Source organism: Canis lupus, chromosome 3 (genome assembly GCF_003254725.2).
Source record: "Canis lupus dingo isolate Sandy chromosome 3, ASM325472v2, whole genome shotgun sequence".
Taxonomy (NCBI): Eukaryota; Metazoa; Chordata; class Mammalia; order Carnivora; family Canidae; genus Canis; species Canis lupus.
The window spans coordinates 3,158,375-3,178,561 of NC_064245.1; the positions used below are offsets into that span (position 1 = coordinate 3,158,375).

General features: G+C 44.4%; 1 protein-coding gene across 11 annotated transcripts in view; it reads right to left on the reverse strand.

Annotated features, from left to right (window-relative positions):
* FER (FER tyrosine kinase) overlaps positions 1-19,033 on the reverse strand; it is a 433,137-nt gene extending 414,104 nt beyond the window's left edge. For 2 of the 11 annotated variants that reach the window (XM_049107895.1, XM_049107893.1), the window contains exon 1: positions 18,815-19,025. The gene's annotated coding sequence lies outside the window, so the exon portion shown is untranslated. Of the gene's footprint in view, positions 1-17,953; positions 18,025-18,814 lie in introns of those variants that run through there. The other 9 variants (XM_025438260.3, XM_049107885.1, XM_049107898.1 and 6 more) reach the window with 6 other exon arrangements.
* Positions 19,034-20,187: the final 1,154 nt, after the last annotated feature.

The following is a 20,187-nucleotide window of genomic DNA, read 5'->3' on the forward strand; positions in this document are numbered from 1 at the left end:
AAGAATGAATGGGTCAACCAGGAAATTAAAGAATTTAAAAATCCATGGAAACAAACAAAAATGAAAACACAACTTTCAAAACTTCTGGGATGCAGCAAAGGTGGTCCCTAAGAGGGAAGTATATAGCAACACAAGCCTTTCTCAAAAAACAAGAAGGGTCTCAAATACATAACCTAACCTTACACCCCAAGGAGCTGGAGAAAGAACAGCAAGTAAAGCCTAAATTCAGCAGGAGAAGAGAAATAATAAAGATTAGAGCGAAAGTCAATGAAATTGAAACCAAAAGAACATAATACATCAACAAAACTAGGAGCTGGTTCTTTGAAAGAATTAGTAAGATTGATAAACCCCTGCCCAAATTTATCCAAAAAAAAAAAAGAGAAAGGATCCAAATAAAATCATGAATGAAAGGGAGATCACAACCAATACCAAGGAAGTACAAACAATTATAAGAACATAGTATAAGCAACAATATGCCAACAAATTAGGCAATCTGGAAGAAATGGATGTGTTCCTAGATACATATAAACTACCAAAACTGAAACAAGAATAAATAGGAAACCTGAACACACCCATAACCAGCAAGGATATTGAAGCAGTAATCAAAATTCTCCCAAAAAGAGTCCAGGGCTGGATGGCTTCCCAAGGGAATTCTACCAAACATTTAAAGAAGAAATAATACTTATTCTTCTAAAGCTCTTTTAAAAAATAGAAATGGAAGGAAAACTTCCAAACTCTTACTATGAGGCCAGCATTACCTTGATCCCCAAACCAGACAAAGACCCCACCAAAAAGGAGACTAACAGACCAATATCCCTGATGAACCTGGATGCAAAAATTCTCACCAAAATACTAGCCATTAGGATCCAAAAGTACATTACGTGGATTATTCACCATGACCAAGTGGGATTTTTTCCTGAGCTGCAAAGGTGGTTCAAAATCCATAAATCCATCACCGTGATACACTACATCAATAAAAAAAGAAGAACCATATGATCTTCTCAATAGATACAGAAAAAGCATTTGACAAAGTACAGCATCCTTTCTTGATTAAAACTCTTCACAGTGTAGGGATAGGGGGAACACATGCCTCAGTATAATAAAAGCCATAGATGAAAAGCCCACAGTGAATAGCATTCTCAATGGGGAAAAATTGAGAGCTCAGGAACATGGAAGGGATATTCACTCTCAGCATTGTTGTTCAGCATAGTACTAGAAGTCCTAGCCTCAGTGATCAGACATCAACAAGAAATAAAAGGCATCCAAATTGGTAAAGAACACACTCTTACTCTTCGCAGATGTCATGACACTGTCTCCACCTCAAAAACTCCCCTCCAAAATTGCTAGAACTCATACAGGAATTCAGCAAACTGGCAGGATATAATATCAATGCACAGAAATCGGTCACATTTCTATACACTAACAATGAGATGGGAGAAAGAGAAATTAAGGAGTTGACCCCATTTACAATAGCACCCAAAATCATAAGATACCTAGGAATAAACCTAAGCAAAGAGGCAAAGGATCTGTACTCAAAAAACTATAGAACGCTCATGAAAGTAATTGAGAAAGACACAAAGAAATAGAAAAGTGTTCCATGTTCATGGATTAGAACAAATATTGTTAAAATATCTATACCACCTAGAGCAAACTATACATTCATTTTTTTTAAAGATTTTATTTATTCATGAGAGACACAGAGAGAGAGAGAGAGAGTGGTACAGAAACAGGCAGAGGGAGGACAAGCAGGCTCCATTCAGGAAGCCTGATGTGGGACTCGATCCCAGGTCTCCAGGATCAGGCCCTGGGCTGAAGGCGGCGCTAAAACCACTGAGCCACCCGGCTGCCCCAATCTATGCATTCAAATGCAATTCCTATCAAAGTATTATAAACTTTTTCACTGAGTTGGAATAAATAATCCTAAAATATGTATAGAACCAGAAAAAAAATAACTAAATAGCCAAAAGAATCTTGAAAAAGAAATCCAAAGTTGGTGGCATCACAATTCCCTATTTCAAACTCCATTACAAAGCTTTTATCATCAAGTCAGGATGGTACTGGCACAAAAACAGACACACAGGTCAACACAACAGGACAGAGAACCGAGAAATGGACCCTTAACTGTATGGTCAACTAATCTTTGACAAAGCAGAAAAGAATAGCCACTGGAAAAAGAACAGTCTCTTCAATAAATGGTGCTGGGAAAATTGGACATCCATGTGCAGAAGAATGAAAATGGACCACTTTCTTACACCAGACACAAAGATAAACTCAAAATGGATGAAAGACCTAAATGTAAAACAGAAATCCATCAAAATCCTAGAGGAGAACACAAGCAGCAACCTCTTTGACCTTGGATGCAGCAACTTCTTGCTAGACACATCTCAAAAGGTAAGGGAAACAAAAGGCAAAAATGAACTATGGGGACTTCATCAAGCTAAAAATCTTTTGCACAGCAACGAAAATAGTTGATAAAACCAAAAGACAACCAACAGAATGGGAGAAGATATTTGCAAATGCCTTATCGGATAAAGGGCTAGTATCCAAAATCTATAAAAATCATCAAACTCAGCACCCAAAAAACAAATAATCTGATCAAGAAATGGGCCGAAGACAAGAACAGACATTTCTCCAAAGACATACAAATGGCCAACAGACACATGAAAAAAAATGCTCAGTATCACTCAGCACCATGGAAATACAAATCAAAAGCACAATGAGATATCACCTCACACCAGTCAGAATGGCTAAAATGAACAAGACAGGAAATGACAGATGTTGGCAAGGAGGCAATGAGGATCCTCTTACACTGCTGGTGGGAATGCAAGCTGGTGCAGTCAGTCTGGAAAACAGTATGGAGGTTCCTTAAAAAGTTGAGAATAGAGCTACCCTACGACCCAGCAATTGTTCTACTAGATATTTACTCCAAAGATACAAATGTAGTAATGCGAAGCGAAGGGTTTCCTGCACCCCAATGTTTACAGCAGCAATGTCCACGATAGTCAAACTATGGAAAGAGCCCTGATGTCCATTGACAGATGAATGGATAACGATGTGGTGTATACATATATAATGGACTACTACTCAGCCATCAAAAAATAAAATCTTGCCATTTTCAACAATATGGATGGAACTAGAGGGTATTATACTAAGTGAAATAAGTTGATCAGAGAACAAGAATTATATGATCTCATTCATATGTGGAATTTATGAAACAAAACAGAGGATCATAGGGGAAGATGAAATCAGAGAGGGAGACAAAACATAAGATACTCTTAATTATAAGAAACAAACTGAGGGTTGCTAAAGGGGAAGGGAGAAAAAGGGATGGGGTAACTGGGTGATGGGCATTAAGGAAGGAATGTGATGTGATGAACACCTGGGTGTTGTGTAAGACTGATGAATCACTGGAGACCTCTACCTCTGAAACTAATAATACACTGTATGTTAATTATCTGAACTCATATTTTTAAAAAATAATAAAATAAACCTTTAAAAGAAAAGAAAAAGCAGGAAAAGGTAACAAGAAGTATGGGAGAGGTAGGCAATTTCAAACTGATGTTATTCATCAACGACTTAGAACATGAAGTGATATTTCAGCCAGAACCTAAGGGAGATAAGGAAGTATGCTACGGATAGATAACTGGAAAAGGACATACCAGGCCAGGGGAATAATAAGTGTGAAGCACTTGTGTAAGGACAAGCAAGGAGCCCTGAATGGTAGAGACAACAGAAAAATCTGAGTTCAGAGAAAGATCCTGCATGAGAAGGAGAGCAAAACAAAACTAGCTCATTTTGAGGACTTGAGCTTCTACTCTGAGTTACATGGGAGGCCACTGCAAGGTTCTAAAGAAAGAAATTATCTTTTACTTTTTAAAAGGATGACACTAATATTCTGAGGCTAATTATCTGAGAGCCAAAGTAGTAGTGGGAACCTTGTTAGGAGTCACGAGGAAGACAGGATGGATTGTGTTGAACCAGAGTGAACCCCAGATGGAGGTGGTGAGAACTTGGTCAGATTTCAGATGTATTTTGAAGCCAACGAATATGCTGATTGTGTGGGGTAAATAAGAGAAAAAGAATCAAGGATAACTTCAAGGTTTGAGGTCTGAGCGAGAACAAGGATGAAGGTGCCAGTTACAGATGTGGGAATAATTTTTCTTAACTGGGTTTCTACCACTCCAATCTAAAAGAAGCTGGACAAATATAAAATTTATGCCAGAAATGAGGCAATACAAGTGACAGTCCTAAAATGTGGAACTGAGTCAGTATAAAAGTGGAGGGTGTTTGGCATCCCTCCATTGTAGGTTAAGAAGTCGGCAATCCTAAATAAAAAAAGCAGCTGGTAAACTGCCATGTCTTGTAAATTAGACTATGAGCCTCCTAAAGATGGAACTATAGGATATTTAGTAAAAAAAAAAAAAAAAAAATCTTAGGATGTTGGTATATTGCCAACTATGCAGCAGTCTTCATAAGGTCATTCAAAAAAGCAGCATACTTTGAGTGAAGTCTTAATAAATCTTTTCAGTCTTTCACCACAAATCCAAGATGGCTGATAATCTTCCAATTTACAAGGATGAAAACTAAATATACCTAAACTAAAATTAGAGCATGTGACCATCAGAAACAAAATATGAGAGAAGCCTAATGCTCCAGGCTCATCCCCAAGCACCCTAGCAGAGAAGATATTTACCCATTATAAAGAACTATCCGCAGGGCGCCTGGGTGGCTCAGTCAGTTGAGCATCGGACTCCTGGTTTCAGCTCAGGTCATAATCTCAGGGTCCCAAGATCAAGCCCTACATCCAGCTCAGCACTCAGCGGGGAGTCTGCTTGAGATTCCCCCTCTGCCTCTGCCCCTCCCCCTACTTGCATTCTCTAAATAAATAAATAAAGTTTTTTTAAAAAAGAAGAAGAACTATGCCCTGTCACCCATCCTGGAAGAAGGGACACATTAGCTCTGAGTTACTACCTAGAGCAGCTGCTCTCAATGGCTAGAAAGAGAAGCCAACAAGAAAACTGAGAAACCTACGATCTGCATGGTTTCTCAATCTCAGTACTACTGGCATTTTGATCTAGAAAATTCTATGTTGTAGGAGGCTGTCCTGTCCATTGTAGAATATTTAACAGTATTTTTGGGCTCTACCTACTAGATACTAGCAACATCTACCTAATTTCCCCGTCCCAACCTCCCATTATAACAACAGAGATGTCTCTAGACATTGCCACATGTCCCCTGAGGTAAGAACTGCTCCATGTTGTGGAACCACTGGGTGACGGTGATGGGAAAATTCTTTAGAGGCATACCAGGCAATGATTTGATTCCAGAACTAGGATTCAGACTTTAGGTACTTGAGAGAATCTGATCAAATGCAAATCAATAAAATATTAATTTTTAAAAAGTTGTATTGCCCAAGAAACTCCTCACAAAGATTTGTTACTGCTCAACCCCTAATACAGCTCCTGGGACCACAAAACCTCATCAATATAAAGTAAGTTGTTGAGGCAATGTAGTCCCCAGTACAGGAATCTCTCAGTAGTCACCCTGTCTCTAACTAGGAGAAAAAAAAAAAAAAAAAAAAGACCTTCCTGGTTGGTACAACCAAAGACAGCCATATTGGCTAATCAAAAATTGTATTCCGGGCAGCCCAGGTGGCTCAGCAGTTTAGCACCGCCTTCAACCCAGGGCCTGATCCTGAAGACCTGGGATCGAGTCCCACATCAGGCTTCCTGCATGGAGCCTGCTTCTCCCTCTGCCTGTGTCTCTGCTCCATTCTCTCTCTCTCTCTCTCTCTGTCTCTCATGAATAAAAAAAATAAAAATAAAAATAAAAAATCGTATTCCGCTGCCAGGGCAAAGAGTCTTTGCCATACCTGTCCAGTGAAATATGCACATGTCATGGAATGGAAAATCTCTGTAGATTGTTTCTCTTTTCTAATTGAGAGTTTTTATTGTCTTTATGCTATTTTCCTTCTACCACTGAATAGAAGCTTTATTACCATTAGTTATACGTATCATTTAACAGTAACTTCCTAAACCCTAAGTGTATCTATTCAAACAAAACCCAGAGAAATTACCCAGAGATCTTAGTTAGATGCAGTACTTAAAGGAGTCTTTGAGCTGCCTTCCTTTGTTGGGGGACAGGTGCTAAATGCACTGGAAGTTGTAAGTGAAAAATTTGCACTGTCAGGTGAGGGCATTTTTTTTAAGGTTATGTATGTGTAGAAGGACATGTATGCACACTGAGGATTGTAGGGAGTCTTTTAGTTATGCCTGCCCAGTATCCACTGCCCCTTCCCAAGTCACACTACAGTCTTTCTTTCAGTGACCTCAGTCCACATGATTCAGACCATGTGACTGACCATACTCCCTATTCCCAGTTCCAGCAGTTAGTACCTGATCCAGACCTAGTCTATTATCAGATGCTATCCCTTTGGCCACAGATATCAAAGATGGAAATGTGACCCAATCCATTCAGTGAGATGTAATCCTAGGATTTATACTAAAACTATAGGTAAGGGAAACATATTTTATATTGGGTCCACTACATTCAAGATTGTAAGCCTCGGGGCCCCTGGATGGCTCAGTGGTTGAGCATCTGCCTTTGACTCAGGGTGTGATCCTGGGCTCAAGTCCCACATTGAGCTCCCCGCAGGGAGTCTGCTTCTCCCTCTGCCTGTGTCTCTGCCTTTCTCTGTGTGTCTCTCATGAATAAATAAGTAAAATCTTAAAAAAAAAAAAAAAAAAAATGTAAGCCTAGAGCCATCAGAGGGCTCTACATGGAGAAAGCCTACCTGAAAGTACCTGTAACACAAGAGATAGCCACTAAGTAGGTGCTGAGGCCATTATTTGTGCCCTTAAAACCATCTGCATTTGAAGAAAGTACACTACTGTCTGTGCCAGTAGCCCAAACTAGTATGAGTAGGGTTTCGATCTCATACAACTGAAAGGAACTGAAAATTTTAATTATCAGTTATCAAATGAAACTGATAGTCAATTTTCAAATGAAAAAAAAAAAAAAAAAAAAAAACCCTGAAGCTCTAAGAGTTAAATTATTTGCCTAAATTCATACAACAAATTACAAGTAGTGTAGATTCAACCCTAGGCAGGTCTGGTTTTAATATGAATGCTTTTTCTACTACATCATACTCTTGTTCAGGAAAAACAGCCTGAAAGTTCTCTTCAGTTTGTAATTATCCGGAGCCATAAGGTAAGTCCTTACATAGAGTGAGTACTCTATTAACATTTGCTGCATGACCAAAAAAGGAAGAGTCTTATGTCCTCCTATTCTCTGTCCTTCTCCTGTCCAACCTACCTCTTATGTTATGCAGAACATTTCTGAATTATTTTTATAACATAGGCCAACTTGAGGACATGTCTATTTCTTTACCACCCTCACCCTCCTCTAAAAACTGTATCAATATATATAATAAAGCAAGTGTCTCTAAACCAAGCCACTTCAATCCTAGAATGCCAGTTCCAGCCATAGGGTAAATCAAATCATAGGCTCTAACGCACAAATGGGAAGTCAGAACCCTAGAAAGAGACCATCACCAAGGTCTAGCCACTCTTTAAAATAAACTGTGAAATTCAGAAAAGGACACAGATTATTCTATTAAGTGAGAATACTGCTATTCATGTTAATATTTTAAGATATTTGTAAGAACTACAACAACTTCTATAAAGTACCAGCTATTTATAAACAGCCAAATCTCTTTCAAATATTATTAAGGGTGACAGAGAAGGGAAGTGGGACAGGATTTATGAATATAGGATCCCTGACATTTTCAAGAAATCTGTCTAAAACCATGAGAATTTTTGACAAAGCTGGAACCCTCAGTAACAATGCTTCACAGGTCAACTTTTGTTTTCCCTGGGAGGGATGGTGGATTGACTCACAACCAGGTCAAAGGACTCACTGGATTCAACATTCCATTTGTACACCCTCTCAAAAATATCTACTTTCTGGCTAACATCTACCACTTTCTTAGATTTCTTTATTTTTCTTTATTTCTAGCAGCTGGGTTTCTTTGTCAGGAAAATTTTTCTTACAAAGACACAATGTTTCAGCACTTGACAAAAGTTATATTATAGGACAACCTCAAACACAAAACAAAGCCAAGACAAGAAGTGAACATTGGGCAGTTAGCTAGAGGGTCATGCATGTACAAGGGTCTCACTTCCAGTAAGAATTCTTTGGAGCAAAACTGCAAGAATTTCAACATGGACCCTGAGAATCACTCCCAGATAACTGAAACTGCTGTCAAATCCAGGATTGCTAACAGTTTATTTTATTTAGACATTTACCACTTGCATTCATTTCAGGTTTAGCATAGAGAAGAACTAAATTCAAATCCCAGTTAACACTTTATAGCTGGGTCTCCTTGGAAATAGGATGTGACCTGACATTGGTTTCAGATCACAAAAAGGAAAATACAAGGTAACTGATTTACAGAGTTGTCAAGAAAATCAAAACAAATGCATAAGGAGTGTCTAAAACTTTCAGCAGGCACCAAATGTTAATATCCCACCCCATAACAATATCTGAATCCATGTAATTTCCTTAAAAACTTTTACTGACAGAAATTGTTTCTACCTTGAAGGTTAAAATGTTTGTGGGGGGGAGGGAAAAAGTAATATATATGAACACTTAATCATAATACAATATGTTACATTATTTATACATATATATACATACTTGTATATGGTAGTAAGAGAAAGAAATTAGTTCCCTGCTTTGTAAAAATGTTCTATTATACATAATCTAGATAAAGATCCTATACTTTGCCCAATATAACTGTTTATATATAAGGTAAGTCCTTACATAGAGTGAGTACTTATATATAACTGGAATAGCGATCTAACAAGTTGCCATTAATGATTACTTAAGACAACTGCATTGTTTAGATCCCTTTAATTACTTTACTATTGACAATTTATTCAATATATAGAAAGCTAATAGGCCTCACAAAGTCTACTTAACCAGAATACACAAATTTAGATTGAATTAAGAATGGATATGAAATGTGACAGTGACTAGATCCATATCGTTAGAAAGTCTACCATAAACCACAGATTCCATACTGGGGGGAAAAAAAAGGTGATGCTTGAAAATGTCTCCTTTGCACCTAGCAAATCTGCAAAACATTAATGAAAGCTGAAATGATGGTTAACCTGTATAATAGTATATACAGAAAGCATGTGATTCAGAAGGAAATATAATTTAAGAGAAAGTGAGGACACTGTATAAACATTTTCATGAAGTAAGAGGTGGTATGGTGGCTAGGGTAGATGCTGTTCCAGTTACCATCCAAACTGAGTATTAGTAAGAGTCAAATGCATTTTCTTTTGTAGAGCGTGAAAATAACAAAAGAGCCCCCACCAACTAACAAGAGCAGCTTGGGAAATCCTGCCCTGCTGGATACTCATGGAGCAGAAAGGACACAAAAACTAGAGAAATGTTCCATTCCAAGGACACCATATCCAAGAAACAGCAGCAAGTATCAGGCATTGCAGTTACCAAGAACTCACTCTTCATCTTTGCAACAACGCAGCAGCCTTCACGATCAAATCTGAAATACTCTTTCATTCTGCAAACCCCAGGACACAGAGGAGTCAAGAATAAGAACCTTTGCTGTAATATACACTAATGATGTAATGCAAAATCTTCCAGACTTCATTTTAGAAGCAAAAAAAAAAAAAAAAACTGTTTAACAATAGAATTGTTTAGGGTCTGGAGGGATCACTTAAAAATTTTCAATGAAATTTGACTGTATTTTATGAAGTTATATCCCAGACCCACAAAGCATTGGAGAAATAACACTCGCTAACGCCCAGGGTCCAATGAACATAGGTTTTCTAAGTCTTCACCTCTAACTATATATTATATATACCACCTCTATCCAGGAAGACCTGTTTAAAAGCAATCTCATTCACAGCAATATAAAGATACTTTTCTGACTGAACTGATGTAAAGAGCATTTTTATACACTAAACTCCTAGAATATAAATATTTGAGCATTAAGGACTTCCCCCTTTCCTAAAACCATTTGTCCCAGGGCACCTGGGTGGCTCAGTAAGTTAAGCATCTGCCTTCAGCTCAAGTCACAATCTCAAAGTCCTGGGATAGAGCCCCTGGGATGGAGCCTCCAGTCAGGCTCCCTGCTCAGCAGGAAATCTGCTTCTCCCTCTCCCTCTGCTGCTCCCCCTACTTGTGCTCTCTCTCTTCCCCTCTTGCTCTGTTAAATAAAATCTTTCTTTAAAAAAATTAATAAAACCATTTGTTTTTTTTAATTTTTATTTATTTATGATAGTCATACAGAGAGAGAGAGAGGCAGAGACACAGGCAGAGGGAGAAGCAGGCTCCATGCACCGGGAGCCCGACGTGGGATTCGATCCCGGGTCTCCAGGATCGCGCCCTGAGCCAAAGGCAGGCGCCAAACCGCTGCGCCACCCAGGGATCCCTAATAAAACCATTTGTACCACTACAGAAATACTTTTTTCTGCAAGTAAAATAATTTATACTGGAAAACTTCCATTTTTCTACAATTCACATTATTTTATTTATAATAAAGACCATGGAGTTACTGCTCACTTATTTTTAAATGTTCATTACCAGTTACTCTGATTTTTAAATGTCAGACTCTTCATTATCAGCTACATAAAAGTAATAGTCATCTTTTCTTCGGGAGCATTACAAGACTGACCAGTGAAGAGGCATTCGTTTCAGAAAAACATCGAAGTGACTTGGGTCTCAACTCTGGTACTAGGTGTGTCTCAAAGATCTCTCACTAATAACAGTTACACACATTTTTAAATGACTTGCTTTCCTTGGGACATCAGAGTAGATTCAAATTTATCCCCATGATGATGTCACCCTCAATCACTTGCATTCTGCTATGCTTTCTTGAGTGGAGGAGGGTGAGACGAAGTCACAGAGAGCATGCTGGGAAACTGCACACTAGAATATGTCACACATGTACATAGCTCATACTCGAGTCGGAAAAAAGTTGAAAATCACTTAGATGCAAAATTTTGTTTTACTGCCGAATAGGACATAAAAACTATGTGATCCAACTCCTAACTCTTCATTCAGCTCAGTGCTTTTTCATGACACTCTGCTCTGTGCACTTAAATTACAAGTGTGTGCTTTTTAGGAATTAGAATCCTACACTTATAGAATGCACATTTTGAAATGGAGATATTTATAAAAATAATTGTTCCCTAAAGAACAATTATACACATTAATAGTAGTAGGAAAAGATGCACATAAGAGTTTTAAGTACCGTTATCTCTGAAAAATAAAATGTCAGATCAAGTAAATGTTGTTTAAGGAAGGGGATAATACTAGTTAGACATTAAAGGAAGTAACATTTAGCTTTTTTGTACCACTTTTAAGCAAATATTTGTGGCTAAAATGAGAGGAATTTTGGGAAAGCATCCACCCACAGATGATAATCTAAGGTGAAAGAAAAATAATTCAGGAATCCAGACAAACTAGACATATTTTGGGATAAAAAAGCATTTAAAGTGAATTTCCAATTACCCCTACTGAGACACAGTAAAGAACTATAAAAGAACAGCTAGTAGGAGATACAGCTAATTATTTCCTCTGTACAAACACAAATGTCATTTGATTTACTCAAATTTAATGTACATTACTGAACATCCAAAGTCTAAAATTTGAGGACTTTTAGGATGGTAGAAGCAGCACAGTAATACTAGAAGAGATAAAATGAAAGCTACCATGTAAGGAAGTGAATATGAAAGCTGAGGATTTCCTAAATTCAGACATTTTACCAAGACTGTCAAATTCCTCTTCATGACAACCTTGTGAGGCAATCTTATCATCCTCATTTTACAGATGAGGAGACTACGATTTAAACAGATCAAATATCTTGCCCAAGGTCCCACAGAAGAAAATTCTGATTTGTGACTGAAACCCAGATTAGCTGGCTCCAAAAGAAATAAACCTTCTCTCACTACACCCTGCAACCTGGCAAAAAAAAAACACCTGCATTAAAAATTTTAGTATTTTAATTAAAACCTTCAAAAGGAGGAGATGATATCAGGTTTATAGTAAGTGATGATATATAGACTAATATTAGTCATAGTTTGATAACTATACACAAATGTTTAAAAAATATTTCCAAGTCATCCATAACATTAAATTTTATAAAGCTAAATATTTACTATTCCCCGAAATGCAGAAATTTGAAAAATTTTGTAGAAGGGCACTAAGTAAATTTGATCCTACCTAGATATTTTGAACCCAAAGGAAAAACGTGAGCGGTCCCTTATTTTGTCAGCCACACAGCAGCGTTGCATGGGTAACTAGGATTATGCTTTTAAGGAAAAGTGGGAAATTGCTTGTCTGATTTCTTTTGTTTTAACTCTAATATGTCCTCTATTTATTCTTTTCTATTTTTCCTCTATATCTTGGGAGTCCTCTTCTAAATTAGGGTAACCAAGTTTTGACTTCAGGAACTGCAGATGCAGATCTACTGCAATAAAGCCCACAGAACTGTAGTGATCGGTAGTGTATTACAGAAGAAACAAAAGTTTCCGTTATTTTCCAAAGTATTGACTCATGGAATTACTTATTCTCTATACTCTTTTGTTGTTCTTGCTGTTGTTTTAATGTAAGCTCTACGCCCAGCGTGGGGCTTGAATTCATGACCCTGAGATCAGGTGTCCCATGCTCTACTGACAGCTAGCCAGGTGCCCCATTTCTCTATAGTCTTTTTAGCTGATCATAAAAAATTTAACTTTTATTTTTAAAAAGATAAAAATAGTAAAGAATGAAGAAAAGAGGGAGAGAGGTAGGTTAAAAAAAAAAAAAACTGGACCCTCAATTAAAAAATATCTAAACACCTTATTTTTGAAGTTCCAAAACTGTAACCTGCTTGTTCTCTTCATCTCTCAGGTTGTGTGGTAAATTAACCACACTTAAGCATGTCAAAGTCAAATGAGATATGGAGAAACAATGACAAAGCAATTTAAGATCTATAAATCCTGAGACATAGTTCTTAATTTCAATATTTAAGAAATTAGTTATATACATGAGCTAAGCATGAAAAACAGATTTAGGGTATATGAACACCAAAAAGCAGGATTCAATTACTTAAAGAAGAATGCAGAAATTTCCTAAGTATGGAAAAACTACAAATATACACATACATGAATTTATGTTCATTTATTATTCTTTTACTATAAAGTTCTATGTTAAAACATTCTTCTGGCAACACCATGAAACAATACTCAAGATAGTTTTGAGTCCTATCAAAACACTGACTTAAATGTGTCTAATTACTTCATTTTCCACGAAATAGTTCTACTAAAATAAGTTCCCATTTATAGGCTTTCTTTTTCCATTACAAAAATACACTTATTCCAATACAACATACATGAGATTGATCCAATTTATTAAGTATGTTACTGAAACGCTGGATAATTCATAGCTCTTTGGACCTGTCTTCAAAAGAAGATGCTCATTTGAAAATCAAGTACAAAAAAATAAAATAAAATAAAATAAAAATAAAAATAAAAATCAAGTACAGGGGGATCCCTGGGTGGCGCAGCGGTTTGGCACCTGCCTTTGGCCCAGGGCGCGATCCTGGAGACCCAGGATCGAGTCCTACGTCAGGCTCCCCGTGCATGGCGCTTGCTTCTCCCTCTGCCTGTGTCTCTGCCTCTCTCTCTCTCTCTCTCTCTCTCTGTGTGACTATCATAAATAAATAAAAATTAAAAAAAAATCAAGTACAAAACTATCATCTACTAACATAGGCGTCCAATTTTAAAACAAGCTTTTATTTGTGTAACAAGTTCATTTGATTTCTTTTTTTTCGTATTACCAAAATGCAACTTACTCCTCTGGGCCTTGATGTACAAACATGACTTCCTAATCACTCACAAGATTGCTTTGTAAGACTCATGGAAATTAAATTACTATAGTTTTTATAAACACTATTCCCATCTGCAAATGGAAATTAAGCTCCTTACAATATTTTAGTATGTCACATATATATATATGTCATATATTTTTATATGTTATATATTTTTTTTAGTATGTCATATATTTACGCTGGTTTTCAAACTGGATCATTTCAGTTCCTCTGTTCCTCTTTCTTTACTGTGTAATAGCTATCTTGGAAATGTTATTGCTGTGTAGGTGGTTGGGTAGTTACTGTAAATTCAACATTCTTCCATTATTTGAAATTTTTTATAGAATAAAGAAGAAAAAAATGGCAGCTCGAAATGTTCACAGGCCAGAGTTATAACTATGTTAATAACGGAAGATGATGGGCATCCCGGGTGGCTCAGCGGTTTAGCGCCGCCTTCAGCCCAGGGCGTGATCCTGGAAACCGGGGATGGAGACCCACGTCGGGCTCCCTACAGGGAGCCTGCTTCTCCCTCTGCCTCTCTCTCATTCTCTGTCTCTGTGTCTCTCATGAATAAATTTTTTAAAAATTATTAAAAAAAAAAATAACTGAAGATGAAATGCAAGTGATTTGTCTACCAAAAGTATGAATTCTTACTTCCAAACTACCGACATCAACCTTTAACGTAGTGCAGGAGCTGCATTAACATAATTTTACCTGGTATATAGTTAATGCTTCCTGCCATTGGTGCAGAAGAGAAACAGATCTTTACCAAAGGTCTTTCAGGAAGAAAACAGAGAAAAGGTTTCCAAGTATGTCGCATACTCTTAATATATTCTCAGCACCTTTGGAAGTATAGTTCCCTTGGCTCGAGAGTACTAGCATAAAGGATTCTTGGTTTACAAAAGATGACATTCAGCCTTCCTTTGCATTCTGACAAATGTGTGGTTTCTGAGTATTTCTAAGGGCCATAAGGTATACCAAAACTACATCCCCAAACTTATGAGATCATTAAATTTTGCAAGGGTGTTATTGATTCCTGTTCTCATTCCATAGGTTAAAAAGTGTTTTCCTAGTCTTTAATCACTAAAAGTTTTGGCTTTTTCTTATTAATTTTTCCATAACACTTTTATATATAACGACTCCATTGGGGAAATTGTGTTATTGTCTTAAAATACTTGGGAGAAAGTGGGAAATGGAACTACTACACTTTCAGAGCAGTTCATGTCAAAGTGACAGTGAGACCAGTATAAATATATGTAGCTTCTTACGAATTAAAATGATAACAGGGGTTTTTTTGACCATTCAGGTGAATGTAAATGAAAGACTATCAGCCTTAGTCAATTTTTAGATTCACAGCTGCATAGCACGACATATCAAAATCACAAGTGTACAAAGTAAAAGAACGACCACTTCACAGTTCATCTGTGCACCACGACGCCCGGGCCCAGCCCAGCCAACACCTACACCAACACCTACACCTACACCAACCCAACCCAACCCAACCCAACCAGCGTTTCAGGAAGTTGATACGAAGACTCTGGGGCAGAAAACGACCCTCAAGGTGCATCCAAACCCCTCCTCAGCCGTAAATGGCAAAGAGAGTACAGAGCAGACCCTGCCTCCTGGCATGAGCTTCACGCTTCACAGTTCATCTCCTGACTACGCCTCGGGGGTCCCCCGCCCAGGCAGACTTGGCGATTGGATAAAAGGGAGCCATCGGGGAGGTTCTTGGACCGGAGATGGGCTGGGGAGGGCACCGGAGTCAAGGGGGACCACAGGGCCCGAGAGGTGGGACGGGACCCAGGGGGCACCTGGGATTGGGGTGGGCGCCGGGGTCGAGGAGGGCCACGGGGACCAAGAGATGGGACGGGACCCAGGTGCACCTGGGGCTGGAGAGGGTACCTGGGGCTGGAGAGGGTGCCGCGATCAAGGGGGACCACAGGGCCCGAGAGGTGGGATGGGACCCAGGTGCACCTGGGGCTGGGGAGGGCACCTGGGGCTGGAGAGGGTGCCGCCGTCAAGGGTGGCCACAAGGCCCGGGAGGTGGGATGGGACCCAGGTGCACCTAGGGCTGGGGAGGGCACCTGGGGCTGGAGAGGGCGCCGCCGTCAAGGGGGACCACAGGGCCCGAGAGATGGGATGGGACCCAGGTGCACCTAGGGCTGGGGAGGGCACCTGGGGCTGGAGAGGGCGCCGCGATCAAGGGGGACCACAGGGCCCGGGAGGTGGGATGGGACCCAGGTGCACCTAGGGCTGGGGAGGGCACTTGGGGCTGGGGAGGGCGCCGCCGTCAAGGGGGACCACAGGGCCCGAGAGGTGGGATGGGACCCAGGTGCACCTAGGGCTGGGGAGGGCACCTGGGGCTGGAGAGGGCGCCGCCGTCAAGGGGGACCACAGGGCCCGAGAGGTGGGATGGGACCCAGGTGCACCTAGGGCTGGGGAGGGCACCTGGGGCTGGAGAGGGCGCCGCCGTCAAGGGGGACCACAGGGCCCGGGAGGTGGGATGGGACCCAGGTGCACCTAGGGCTGGGGAGGGCACCTGGGGCTGGAGAGGGCGCCGCCGTCAAGGGGGACCACAGGGCCCGGGAGGTGGGATGGGACCCAGGTGCACCTAGGGCTGGGGAGGGCACCTGGGGCTGGAGAGGGCGCCGCCGTCAAGGGGGACCACAGGGCCCGAGAGATGGGATGGGACCCAGGTGCACCTAGGGCTGGGGAGGGCACCTGGGGCTGGAGAGGGCGCCGCGATCAAGGGGGACCACAGGGCCCGGGAGGTGGGATGGGACCCAGGTGCACCTAGGGCTGGGGAGGGCACTTGGGGCTGGGGAGGGCGCCGCCGTCAAGGGGGACCACAGGGCCCGAGAGGTGGGATGGGACCCAGGTGCACCTAGGGCTGGGGAGGGCACCTGGGGCTGGAGAGGGCGCCGCCGTCAAGGGGGACCACAGGGCCCGAGAGGTGGGATGGGACCCAGGTGCACCTAGGGCTGGGGAGGGCACCTGGGGCTGGAGAGGGCGCCGCCGTCAAGGGGGACCACAGGGCCCGGGAGGTGGGATGGGACCCAGGTGCACCTAGGGCTGGGGAGGGCACCTGGGGCTGGAGAGGGCGCCGCCGTCAAGGGGGACCACAGGGCCCGGGAGGTGGGATGGGACCCAGGTGCACCTAGGGCTGGGGAGGGCACCTGGGGCTGGAGAGGGCGCCGCCGTCAAGGGGGACCACAGGGCCCGGGAGGTGGGATGGGACCCAGGTGCACCTAGGGCTGGGGAGGGCACCTGGGGCTGGAGAGGGCGCCGCCGTCAAGGGGGACCACAGGGCCCGGGAGGTGGGATGGGACCCAGGTGCACCTAGGGCTGGGGAGGGCACCTGGGGCTGGAGAGGGCGCCGCCGTCAAGGGGGACCACAGGGCCCGGGAGGTGGGATGGGACCCAGGTGCACCTAGGGCTGGGGAGGGCACCTGGGGTTGGGGGGGGCGCCGGGGTCGGGGTTGAGAGGGACTAAGGGCCCAAGACGTGGGATGGGACCCAGAGGCACCTGGAGCTGGGGGGGCACCTGGGGCTGGGGGGGGCACGTGGGGCTGGGGGGGCACGTGGGGGGCACCTGGCGGGGCACTGGGCAGGGCGCCGGGGGCGGGGGGGGTGGCCGGAGGGGGGAGGAGGGCCGCGGCCGGAGAAGGGGGCGCGGGCCCGCGGGGTGGAGCCGCCCACCCGCCCGCCCCGCCCCCGCGCGCAGCCCCCCGAGCCGGCGGCGGGGCGGGGCCGCTGTGCCCGCCTCAGCCCTGGGGCGCCGGCCGCGGCCCATGAGCGCGAGCCCCGGGGCGGGGTGGGGGCGGGGGTCGGGGGTCGGGGGCCCGGGGGCAGCGCGGCGCGGCCCGAGCGCGGGGCGGGGGCGGGGGCGGCCGAGGCGGAGGAAGAGCCCCGGGCGCCGCCGCGGCTCCGCGCAGCGTCCCGGCGCCCCCCTGCGGGCGGGGAGTGTTGCCCCCGCTCCCCGCCCCCGCCCCCGCCCCCGCCGGCCGCCCGCCCCCCCCAGCGTCGCCCCGGGCAACAGCGCCAGCCGCCGGCGGCGCGGAGCTCACCTACCTAGGACCTGACAAGCAGGAGCCCCTCAGACCCGGGAGCCAGTCGCCACCCCGCGTCACGGGGGCCGCCGCAGCCAATGGGCGCCGCCGTCACGGGCGGCCGCGGCCAATCAGGGCGCTCTCCGGTCCCCGGGCACCTCGAGGCCGCAGCCAATGGGCGCGCGCCGGGGGCGGGCGCTGCGGCGGCCCCCCCTCCTCCCCCACCTCCCAGGAGGCGGGGCGCGGCCGAGGCCCGGAGGGCGGGGGGGCCCGGATGGGCGGGGCGGGGCCCGGGGGGCGGGGGGCGGGGGCCGGGGCGCCCGACGGCCTGGGGCGTGCGCTGCCCTCCTGCAGCCCGGGAGCGGGCGGGAGCGGGCGGGAGCGGGCGGGAGCGGGCGGGAGCGGGCGGGAGCGGGCGGGAGGCGGACGGCGGCGTCACAGGAAACTTGGGGAGGCTCGGCCGGCCGCGACCGGGAAGTGGCCGGGCCGGGGGCGATAAGCGGGGCCGCCCGCGGGGGACGACCCGGAGGAGCGGCCGCCGGAAGGGGCCGCGGGGGCGGGGCGGGGCGGGCGGTCCCGGGGGCCGCCGCTCACCCCCGGAATCCTCCGCCCTTCCCCGCGCGCGGTGCATGCGGGCGCTCTCGGCTGGGCTCGGCTCGGCTCGGCTCGGCTCGGCCGACGCAGGGCTCCCCCCCCCGGAGCTCCCGGGGCCTGCGGGCGGTCGGACCTGCCGCGGGGGCGCGCCCGAGCGTGCGGCGGGGCCCCCGCCCCGATCCCCCCAACCGATGCCCGCCGCGATCCCGACCCGGCCCCCGCCCCGTCCCCGTCCCCGTCCCCGCCGCCCGGCCCCCACCCGGTCCCCACCCGGCCCCGCCGCCCTGACCTCTTCCAGCGCCCGGGTGCGCGGCCCACCCCGACCGGCTGGCTCCTCCAGGGAGGGTGGTTCAGGAGCGCCTTCACCCAAAAGAATTTGGTGGGAAGTGAGTAACGTGAGCTAGACGGAGATAACCAGGTGATCCGCGGCAGCAGCCCAGGTGCCCTGGTCCCTGTGGCCGGGCGTGCGCGCAGCCACCTCTGAAGGCTCCGCATCCCGTCGTCGGTGGAACCACATTCTTTGCCTGGAGCAAATTAACGTCAACCTCCTCTCCACCCTCCCCCACCCCACCCAGAAACTTTTGAATTACGTGGAAGCCAAAGAAGAGTGGTGAATTTTCTGTTTTCAGCAGTGGTACCTGTTTAAGCATAGCGAACAGCCCTGCACAGAGACAAACCTTAAATTGGGCTTTGCTTGTCTGCTGTTTCAAAGTCAAAAAAAAAAAAAAAGGAAGGCAAAAATAATGCTGTTAAACAGAAAAAAAGTTTTAAGTAAGAACCTTAACTGTTCCTCTTAAAGATGTGGGAAGAGATTTCCCTTTCTCAGTTTGCCTTAGAAAACCTGTTGTTGAGTATTCTTACTTCTTTGTATATACATTCTTTTTAAAAGTAGTTAGGTCGCTGTCAGCTAGTGTTTTGTCAGCTTTACATTCCAGGAATGTCTTTAAAGACTTGGGAGATACCGAGATATCACTCTGAAATGGGAACATCTAGAGCCGAGCAGCACCCAGAAATGGATAAAGAAAATGCGAGACAGAGGAGATACCACTCGGCCAGAAAAAAGAATGGAATCTTGTCACTTGCAACTCTGAGGATGCACCTTGATGATACTGTGCTAACTGAAATAAGTCAGGCAGAGAAAGACAAATAGCCTATGATCTCACTTTATGTGGAATTTAAAAAAAAAAAAAAAAGCTCATAGATGCAAAGAGCAGACTGATAGCTGGGAGTGAGACTGAAATGGATGAAGGGGGTCAGAAGACACAAATTTCCAGTTATGAAATAAATATGCCATGTGGATGTAATGTACACTTAATATTATAGTGCATCTTTGAAAGTTGCTAAGACAGTAAATCTTAAGAGTCCTCATCACAAGTTAAAAGACTGTTGTAACTATGTATGATTCCAGATATGAACTAGACACATGATCATTTTGCTATCTATACAAATATCAAATCATTATGTTAAACATCTGAAATCAATATGTCAATTATACTGCCATAAAAAAGCAAGCAGAGATAACACCCACTTTCCACGGGAGACTAAGAATACAACTTCAGTGGGCAAATCACTCCCAACTTGGCAAAATTACCTTCTGTCATAAAGATCTGAGAAGTTTGTTTTTCCTCTGGATAAAGCTAATTGGTTAACACAGATGGTCAA